Raw genomic sequence first — 11,682 nt, forward strand, 5'->3', positions numbered from 1 at the left:
TGAGATTTCAGCCTTCACCAAAGTCTTTGATAATACACTAGAAGGACATCACATTCCAAGGCTAAATTGACTCCTCCTCAATATTTTCAGGATCCTTAGAGCAAGGGTCTCTATGAAAAACTGACCAGAACAGAGTCCTTGAGGAAAGATTTCACAACAGCTATTGAAATCACTAACTAAACTGAAAAGATTTGTGAAAAGTGTAAAGAGATTAATTTCCAAGAGTAGTCAAGATGAATCTGAATTTCTTGGACTGTGCATGAAAGAACTCTTCCTGAAATTTAAAACCTTACCAAACAGTCTCCTCATTGCCACCTTCATCTCCTTATTTCTAAATGTATAGATAATAGGATTCATAAAAGGAGTGACAAGGGTATCAAAAATGGCTAAAAATTTATCTATGGGTAAGGTAGGGAATGGCCACACATAGACAATAATACAAGGACCAAAGAAAAAGACCACTACAGTGATGTGAGCTGAAAGAGTGGAGAGGGCCTTGGATGAACCACCTGAAGAGTGTTTGCAAACTGTGACCAGGATGAAGAAGTAAGACGCAATCAAGATGAAGAAGGTGCCCATGGAAATGAAACCACTGTTGGCAGTGACCAGAAACTCCAATCTATATGTGTCTGCACATGCAAGTTTGATGAACCGAGGAAAATCACAATAAAAGCTATCCATTTTGTTGGGCCCACAAAAGGATAAGTTTACAACAAAAGCCAGTGGGGCCACAGAATGGATGAGTCCAATGGTCCAAGCAACAGCCAAAAGGGAACAGCACATTCTTAGGCTCAGGATGGTCAGGTAGTGGAGGGGCTCCCAGATAGCAATGCATCAGTCATAGGCCATGACTATGAGCAGCACCACCTCTGTACCCCCAACAGTGTGAATAAAGAACATCTGAGTAATAGATCCTTTCAAGGAGATGACTTTATATTTTCTGAAAAGGTCATAAATCATCTTCGGGGTTGCAATGCTGGAAACACTTGTATCAATGAAGGAGAGATTTGCCAGTGAAATGTACAGGGGAAGTGCAAGTGAATGTCTGAGATGATTGCGATCACAATGAGAAGGTTTCCTAGCATACTTGCTATATAAAATACTGTGAAAAACAGAAAAAGAAAAATCTGAATCTCCCAAGAACTGGTGAGTCTCAGCAACAAAAATTCAGACACCACTCAATGATTTCCTCCATCCATCAACTTCATGTGCAAGGCTGACCCTGAAGTTACCTGAAGAGCATAAGAGGGAGAGAAATATAATTTTTAAGTTGAAAGGGAAGTTTTGGCTAGGGAGTGACACAAATGTCAAAAAAATAAAGATCGTCTTGCTATTTTACACAGTTACTTAGAGTTTACATAGTACAAGAATCACAGAGAGCCAGCACCAGAAATTTTTCCATGCTTAGATCTTTGGTATCATTTAATCATATGCCTAAAACTTAGTTTGGGCTGTAGCGTATAATCAAGAAATGAAAAAGTAGGCAAAGGCATGTAAGAATTTAAGGAGTGGTGCATCAGGAAATGGAATTATACTTCCTAATTTCTACACCTAAATATGCCACAGAATGGAAATATGTGCAAAAAGGCACAGACAACTGTCTGGAATGGTGAGCTAATTTATTCTTTTTAATGGCTGCCTAATAGTCACAGTGTGGATAGACCATAATTCATTTACTTATTTCCCTATTAAAAAGCATTTACCTTGTTTCTGTTTTCTTTGCCCTTAAAGACAATGCTGCAGGGGCCAGCCCCGTGACTTGGTGGTTAAGTGCACGCGCTCCTCTACTGGCGGCCGGTTCGGATCCTGGGCGTGCACTGACACACCGCTTCTCTGGCCATGCTGAGGCCACGTCCCACATACAGCAACTAGAAGGATGTGCAACTACGACATACAACTATCTACTGGGGCTTTGGGGAAAAAGAGGAGGAGGATTGGAAATAGATGTTAGCTCAGAGCCGGTCTTCCTCAGCAAAAAGAGGAGGATTAGCATGGATGTTAGCTCAGGGCTGATCTTCCTCACAAAAAAAAAAAAAAAGACAACGCTGCAAATGAATATGCATACGTATATATACATTCTTGTGTATTAATACTTTTCTTTCTGTGTCATACATTCCCAGGAGTGGGATTGCTGGGTCAAAGTACATATATTATTAATTTTAGTAGTTTTTCTTGATTGCTTTCCAAAAAGACTGTAACAACACATATTTCCACAAGAATAAATGTTAACCCTTTTACAAACTATTGCCAGTATAGTGGATGTAAAGTGATAGCTCACTGTTACTCTAATTTTCATCTCTCTGACAACCAGTGAATTTGAACATGTGTTTTCTCGTTATTTGGATTTGCTTTTCTGTGAATTGCCTATTCATGTCTTTCCCTATTTCCTTATATGCTTTTCTTGTCAATTTTTAAGGGCTCTTTTTATATTATAGATTTTGAGATTGTGTCATTTGTTATGTATTTTTTCTAAATCAATTATCCATTCATTTTATTTATGATTTCTTTTGCTGTACCCAAGTTTTAATTGTTATATGATTAAAAACAGCTATTGCTTATTTTATAGCTACTGAGTTGAGTCTTAGTTAAGATCATTCTAGCTCCTGGATCATACCTGTACACCCTTATATTTTCTTTCAATATTTTATCATTTTTTGTTTTCTGTTTAGAACTGTGCTCTATTATTTTTGTATATGTTTTAAAATATGTCTCCTTGTAATTTCTTCCTGATGACTAGAATTGTAATAGAACCACCATGTGTTAAATGATCCATTCTTTCCTCACTAAATTTAACTACCATTTTTGCATTATGCTAAATTCACAGATATTTTGGGATTTGCTTCTGAATTCTTTATTCTGTTTCCACTGATATATTTGTATATTTCTGTAGAAACGTCAGAGTATTTCACAACAGTGGCTTTTTACTATGTCATTATATCTGATAAAGCAAGTCCCTCCTTCACTGTTATTTTTGATACTTTGCTATTCTTGAGCATATATTATTCCATATAAACTTTAAGATCATTTTATTCAATCCCCCCCAAAAAAATTTCCGTTGGACTTCTGATTTGAATTGCATTAAATTTATATATTAACTTCGAATGAAGTAGCATTATTATGATGGTGTCTTCTCATTCAAGGACATGGTTCACTCATCCATTTATTCAAACCTGTTTCATGTCCTCCAACAAGATTTTGTCTTTTTTTTTCCATATATGTTCTATGCCTTCTTTGTTCAAATTATTCCTGTATATTTTACAGCCCTTTTTCGTGGCATTATGAATCGATCTCTTTTCTCATTTCTATTTCTAGGTTCTTCTTGCTAGAATGGAAAAAGTTATTTCTTTTTGTCTGTTACATGTAGCCACCTTACTACATTCTGTTATTGAGTGTAATAGTTTTTTTATTGTAATATCTTGGGTTTTCTAGGTTTATAATAATGTCATCAGCAAAAAGAGATAAGTTTTTCATATTCAGTTTTTACTGATGTGATTAAGATGGTATTCACTTCATCACTCCCTTATTAACATGGAAGTCCTACCATACTTTCCTATTTTTTCATGTTTATCATCCCTTTTCCAGTGACACATTCCTCTACTCTTATTTTAGAATAAGATGCCAACTATTTTCCCTACCAAAATGTTCTATTTCCTTCCTATTTTCCCTCAACACCAATTGAAATGAGATCTTTAAAATATTTTCCTCCCCTTTTTCTCACCTCCTCTCCCCATTTAAATTAAATCCATTCCTTTTTATAGCTCTGGAACTGCTATTTGTTTTACATATTATGTCTCCTGAATCTATCCTCCCTATTTTGCTACCTTTCATGATTTTCATCTTTATCCTATGTCCTTTAAGATCTCCATTGCATCTAATCTTCCAGCCTCAAATTTGGATTTCAAGAACAATCATTCCCTGTTGAAGTTCACCTGAATTGTCCAGCTCCAAAGGGTCTTGTTTATATAGTGGGTGAATCCTTTCATGTGCTATTATTTTTTTTACTGAAATTAGCATCTGCTTCTTCCAGCAGCTCTGTATCCAACATCGGCCTAATATAACATATACTTAATATGTGTTTTATACATAAAATTATAATACTTGAGATGAACCTTCAGAAATTATCTATATCAACCATCCAATTCCAAGATTAAAAATGCATTTCTTCAGGAACATTCTAATCTTGTATATAATTAATATAGTAATCCCAAAATATATAACCAAAAATTAATAAATACAAAATTTTTCCAACATAATAGAATACAATACATTCCTTATACCATCTATAACTCTACAATACATTCCTTATACCATCTATAACTCAAGTACACAAAAAAAATAGCATTGCTTTGGATTTGAACAATTATGAACAATATTAATGATTGAATAGACAATCATGATCTAAATGAAATAATGGAACTCTGTACCCAACAATTGAATAATACACATAGTTTTCAAACACACTTGCAGGAATTACACAAACTGACCAAGGAAGAGAACATAGTAAGTCTTAACATATTTCAAAGAATCGATATCAGTTAGACCTAAATCTCTGATCACAATACTATCGAGTTATAAGTCTATGAAAGAGATTTTTTTCTGATTGTCATACATTTTCAAATTTTCAAAGTTCTAAATAATTTGTGTTTCAATAAAAACTTTGTGGAAATTTTAAAATGCTTAGAACTGAACTTGTGGAATAGGAAAGCCTACATGTACTTCAGTGGAAATGCATATCTGAGAAAAGAAAAAAGCCAAAAAGTTAAATATCTAAATTTCCAACATAAGAAGTTAGAAAAGGAATAGAAAAAATTCAGAGGAAGTAGAATAGAAAAGAGCAGAAACCAAAGAACCTGAAAATAAATATAAAATAGAGAAGATCAACAAAGCCAGAAGTTGGTTCTGTTAAAAGACTAATAATTAGACAAATCTTTTGTCAACTTAATCAAGCAAAACAAAATTATATATTTGTATGTCTTTTCTGACGAAACGTCTGTTCAAGTCCTTTGCTTATTTTTCAATTGGCTTATTTGGTTTTTTGCTATTGAGCTGTTTGAGTTTCTTATATATTTTGGAAAATAACCTATTATCAGATATATGGTTTGCAAATACTTCCTCCCATTTCATATGTTCCCTTTTCACTTTGTTAATTGTTTCCTTTGCTGTGCAGAAACTTTTTAGTTTGATGTAGTCCCAATTGTTTATTTTTATTTTTGCTACCTGTGCTTTTGGTGTTATATCCAAGAAATCATCGCCAATCATTGACCAATGTCAAGAAGTTTCACCTATGTTTTCTCCTAGGAGTTTTATAGTTTCAGATCTTATATTTAAGTCTTTATTCATTTTGAGTTGATTTTTGTGTATGGTGTAAGTTAGGGATCCAATTTCATTTTTTGCACGTGGACATCTAGGTTTCCCAACACAATTTGTTAAAGAGACTATCCTCTCCCCATTGTGTATTCTTGGCGTTCTTTTCAAAGGTCAGCTGACTGTATATGCATGGATTTATTTCTGTGTTCTCTATTCTGTTCCATTGGTCTATATGTCTGTCTTTATACCAGTACCATACGGTTTTAATTACTCTAGCTTTGTAATATACTTTGAAATCAGAATGTGTGTTCCCTCCAGCTTTGTTCTTCTTTCTCAAGATCATACAAATGGTCAACTGGTATATGAAAAGATCCTCAGCATCATTAATTTTCCTACAAATGCAAATCAAAACTACGATGAAATATCACCTCACATCTGTTAGGATGGCTATTACCAATATACATATATATAACAAGTGTTGGTGATGATACGGAGAAATTGGAACTCTCATATATTGTTGTTGGGAATGTAAATTGGTATAGCCATTGTGGAAAATAGTATAGAAGTTCCTCAAAAATTAAAAATAGAACTAACATATGAGTATCTTGAAGAGATAACTACTCTCCCATGTTCATTGCAGCATTATTCACAATAACCAAGACATGGAAACAACCCAAGTGTGTATCATCAGATGAAGGGATAAAGAAAACATGGTATTTACATTCAGTGGAATATTATTCAGCCTTTAAAAAGAAAAAGAAGGAACTCCTGCCATTTGTGACAACAAGAATAAACCTAGAGGACATTATGCTAAGTGGAATAAGCCATTCACAGAAGGATAAATACTGCATGATTCCACTTATATAAGGTATCTAAAATAGTCAAATATAGAAGTAGAGAATAAAATAGTGCTTGCCAAGGGCTGGGAAATGAGGAATTGTTTTCCAATGGGCAAAAAAATTGAATTATTATCGATGAATAAGGTCTACAGATCTGCTGTACAACACAATTCCTAAAGTTTAAACTATATTGTATTATACGCTTCAAAATGTGTTAAAAGGGTAAACTTAATGTTAAATGTTCTTACCACAAAAAAAAGAGAAATGAAAAAAAAACTAAGAGACACAAGGAAACTTTGGGAGATGTTGCATGTCTATTACCTTGAATGTGGTGATGGTATCACAGATGTTTGAATATGTTCAAATTCATAAAATTGTATACATGAGAAAGACAAGTACAGAGAGAGAGAGAGAACCAAGAAGAGAATATATCTACATGATACAGATATATCGTAAGTAATAATAATAATAAAACTACCACAAAAAAATTATGGCAATGAATTTTAAAACCAAAAAGATGAAATAGACAAATTATTTAAGTATAAATATAACTAATCAGCACTCATTCAAGAAAATAATAGAAGGCCTGAAAAATTTTATATTCTTAGAAAAACTGAAGAAATAATTACAATATTTTGTCACAGAGAAAACAGAGCTCAGGTAGTTTTACTAAGGAAGCAGTTCTACCAAAATTTCAAAAACAGATAATTCTAATCTTTTTTTTTTGGTGAGGAAGATCAGCCTTGAGCTAACATCCATGCCAATCCTCCTCTTTTTGCTGAGGAAGACTGGCACTGAGCTAACATCCGTGCCCATCTTCCTCCACTTTACGTGGGATGCCACCACAGCATGGCCTGACAAGCGGTGCGTCGGTGAGTGCCCATGACCCGAACGTGGGGAGCCAGCAGCGGAACATGCGCACTTAACCGCTATGCCATGGGGCCGGCCTGATAATTCTAATATTATACAAACTCTCCTTGATAACAAAATGGAGGGATATTCCTCCAATTATTCTTTGAGACTAGTATAATCATGAATCAAAACTAGTCAAAGAAGCACGAGAAAGAAAAATTGGAGGCCAATCTCAATCTTGAGCATAGATACAACGCCCTCCCCAAAAATTGCAAACTTTATCCATTTGTGAATAAAAAAGAATATATATAATGAAAAAGTTGGATTTATCCTAGGAGTATAAGATTGACTTAAAATTACAAAATGTATTAATGTAGATAACCATATTAACAGATTACAGAGAAAAACTGATCATGTCATAAATGCAAACAAAAAGCATTCGATAAAATTCACCACCCATTCATAATTTAAAAGAAAAAAATTAGCTAATTAGGTATACAAGGGACCATCCTTAACCCAAAAAAGGAGATCTACCAAAAATCTACAGCAAACATCATTCTTAATAAAGGATTTACTAATAATGATGAAAATGCAAATTAAGGCCACAATGAGATACAATTTTATATTCATTAGATTGGAAAAATTAATTAATCTTATAATGGAAAGTGTTGGCAAGAACGGAGTAATTGCTGGAAGCGGAAATTACTTCAACCACTCTGGAATATAATTTGACATTATTGTATAAAGTTGAACATTCTCATTCCCTATGTCCCAGAAATAATAATCCTAGGAATATGCCCCAAAAAACTCTGGAACTTATATATAAAGAGACATGTACATGAATGTATACTGTTCTATTAGAAAAAGATCTGTAAAATGTCCATCACAAAAGAATTGATAAATAAACTGTGGCATATTCTCATAATGGAATATTAAAGAAAAGTACAAGTGAATAAACTACAGTTACATGCAACAATGCAAACAAATTTTAGAAACATAATACTGAGGGAAAGATACAAATAGCAAAAATATTCACACAGAATGCAACTATGTATATAAACTTTACAAATGAGCAAAATTAAACCACATGTTGTTTATGGATATATACTTTTTTAATAACATTATTTTTCAGAAAAGCAAAGGAAACATAAAAAATCCAGAAAAGTGATTGCTTTTGGGTGGGTGGCAAGGTAAAGGGATGGGAGATGGGAGAGTAGTTACAATGATAGATGAGCTCGCAAGTATTTACATAGTATGCTTTTTAAGTCAAATATACTTTATGTATTTTATAAATATGTAATATTTCATAACAAGAAGTAGGAAAATTTTTAAATTAGATCAGCACGTAGCATTTTTTATCTTTCAGATTTGCAAAGATTCAAATTAGTTATATATCCATTGTTTGCAAAGGTGGAAGCAACTAGTACTCTAATTCACTGTTGGTGATGGAATTTTAAGTCAACCCAACCACATTAAAGGGCACTTTTGCAATACGTAATCAAATCTTACAAATACATTTTGACACAGCAATTTCATTTCTATTAAGTTGTTGTGAGGAAGTAATCAAAGCCACGTATAATAAGGAGATATGTCAAGAATATTCATGGCAGAACAGTTGACAACTAAAAATTGGAAATAACTAAATGTCAGCAATGAAGTATTGACTAAAGCTATATGGCTATATCCATACGATATATTACCACACAGCCACCAAGAACTACACGCTGGAAGTAGATTTATCAGCATGAAAAGACTTACATGTCATATTATGAAATGGATTGTAGAACAATGTGATCTTATTTTGTATAATTTTTTAAATGCATAAAGGAAAATCCAAAAAGAAATATACCAACATTTTGACAGTTATATTTGAGTGGGATGATTTTTGGTGATTTTCTTTCATTTCTTCCTTGTGCTTATCTATATGGAACCTAAAAATGTACTTTAGACTTCACCAGTTTGTTATCCTGAATAAGTTGATTTCAACACTTGTGCTAAATCTACTAGATTTTCCTATTCCTTTTCATTCCTTATGATTCGGAAGGAAAGAGTTGTTTCTTTTTCCTTCTCAGCTTTTATTTACCATTGTTCTTTGGACAAAAACAAATAATTATTGACTTCCCACCACAGGCCAGGCATCCCTCTAGGTATAAAGACCAAAAACCATGTTTTCTACTTTATGGACCTTTTTTATCCTGTGGAAAGAAACAAAAAATAATTAACAAAATAATCTTTCAAATAGATACAAGGTTATGAAGACATTAAACAAAGCATGCAATAGAGAATGACTAGACTAGGAAGGCAAGGGGAAACTTTTTTAGATGGGAAGCCTTTTTTGGAGTCATTTTTTGGAGACACTCAAGCTGAAACCTGAATGATGAGAAGAAGCCAGCCCTGCATATACCCAGGCAAAGCACACTGCAGATGGAGGCCAGTGTACAGGTCTCAGACCACAAGCTTGGTGTATTCAAGTAACAGAAAGTCCAAAAGGGCTAAGAAGAGCAAAAAGAGGTCAATGAAGTTGGCAGGGCAAAATCCGGTCAGGTTTGGGGACCCTGATTAGGCAATGAGGTAGAGTAGCTATCCATCCCCCATCATGCTGTGGTGTCAACCTGTCCTTAGCCTCCTGAGCTGTCCATGAGTTTCTCTCCTTCCCAGGGCTGCACTTACCTCAGAAATCTGGTCAGCGTGGGCTCTAGCCCTGTTCCATAACATTCACAAATCCATGAATCCCCTCTATTCAGACCCTTTTGAGTCTGCGCACATTACTTCCTTACCTGCAGTGAATTTTTGCCTCATAGACCATTGTCCTTTCCTACAACTGAATTGTATACTTCTAACACAATTTTCTACAGTTCCTGACACAGGATTTAGAACATAGTAAGTATTCAATACCTTTTTTGATTAATTGAATTTCCATTTATGCAATTTTTTTAAGCTAGTCAGCTTGGTAACATCTTCCAGCACATTAAAAAGCATTGTAGGGGCCGGCCCCATGGCTTAGCGGTTAAGTGCACGTGCTCCGCTGCTGGCGACCCGGGTTCGGATCCCGGGCGCGCACTGACGCACCACTTCTCCGGCCATGCTGAGGCTGCATCCCACATACAGCAACTAGAAGGATGTGCAGCTATGACATACAACTATCTACTGGGGCTTTGGGGGGAAAATAAATAAATAAAAATCTTTAAAAAAAAAAAAAAAAAGCATTGTAGATAACCAAAAGAAGCTTCATGCAACTCTGACATAGCATATAAGAAGACAATTTGAATACAAGAGGAAGAAAGTATAGGAAGTAAATTGAATTGTGGCATTTTGAAGTCTCTATATCTGGGTAATTTTCTCATTTAAACTATTCTACTCCTGGATCCGGCCTGGTTGCATAGTGGTTGAGCTCACGCACTCCACTTCAGTGGCCAGGGGTTTGTGGGTTCAGATGCCAGGTGCAGACCTACACACTGCCCATCAAGCCATGCTGTGGTGGCATCCCACATACAAAATAGAGGAATATTGGCACAGAATTCAGCTCAGCAACAATCTTCATCAAGCAAAAAGAGAAAGATTGGCAACAGATGTTAGCTCAGGGCCAATCTTCCTCACCAAAAAAAAAAAAAAAGGTTCTACCCCTGTTAGGAAAAGAGCAAGTTCTTGATCAAAGTCTGATGAATGGAGTTAGAAAGGAAAGAAATAATTCGTAGACAGATGAAAGAAGGCCATCAAAACTGAGAAGTGGTTTTAATATTTTATTTCATTTTATTGACAGGCATTTATATAGCACTATACACCAAGAATTGTTTAAAGCACTTTACAAATATTAATTCAATTCATCTTTGCACTTTTGAGGAAGGTAACTTTAGCCATAATGAAGTGCTGTTTTTGTAAGCCAAAAACAGTCAAGGAGTGACAGCAGAGCCATGGTGGAATGAGTTGTTCCCTTTGCCTCTACCCTCTAAGTTACAACCAATTGGACATCCATTGACCAAGAGAGGATGCCCTACACACCACAACAGGATGCCTAAGAGATCCCTGCATCTATCTATACATCTAAAGGTGGGTGGACTGGACCCCCGGGAAGAAATAGAACTAGGGTAGCAGACACCATCCTCCTGGCAGCAGTGATCCAGGGTGCAGATCCTCACACTGGCCCGCAATCCTGTGAGCATTTGCAGTGGAGGTAGAGAAACAAACAGGCGCAGCTTGTTCCCTGCCTGTCTACCAAAAGATCCAGCCCGTGCACCTCTTCCCTATCCCCTGGCTGTGGCCAGGTCTTTCCAACAGTGGGTATAGTATACAAAACTTGGATTTTCCTGGCTGGGGTGGGGCGCCCTGACCTGAGGTTTCAAAATACACTGGCTAATGCCAGAGACCAGAGGCTGCACAGTGAGCAGCAACAAAATCCTGTCCCTGCTTATCCCCTGATCCCCCATAGTGGTGGCATGTGGAATCTGTGACCAGAGGCTTCAAGAACCACAGCAGAACCAGTGACCCAGCTCTCAGTTGCAGGACCCCCAACACCAGCACCACCAGTAGCAGGGACTGCATACAAGTCCCCAGGTCCCCAGGCCTGTGTCAGCAACAGTGACTCTTGAACCGAGCACCACTGGCAGCAGTGCAACAAGCACCCAAAGACAACCCAGGAGCAGTAGCACAGGTGGTGCATGGGGCAGCAGCATCCGAGCCCATTGAG

At 35.9% G+C, this 11,682-nt stretch overlaps 1 pseudogene; it reads right to left on the reverse strand.

Annotated features, from left to right (window-relative positions):
- Positions 1-228: 228 nt before the first annotated feature.
- LOC131405557 (olfactory receptor 4F3/4F16/4F29-like) lies at positions 229-1,199 on the reverse strand (annotated as a pseudogene).
- Between the last annotated feature and the right edge of the window lie 10,483 nt (positions 1,200-11,682).

This window comes from Diceros bicornis, chromosome 5 (genome assembly GCF_020826845.1).
Source record: "Diceros bicornis minor isolate mBicDic1 chromosome 5, mDicBic1.mat.cur, whole genome shotgun sequence".
Lineage (NCBI taxonomy): Eukaryota > Metazoa > Chordata > Mammalia > Perissodactyla > Rhinocerotidae > Diceros > Diceros bicornis.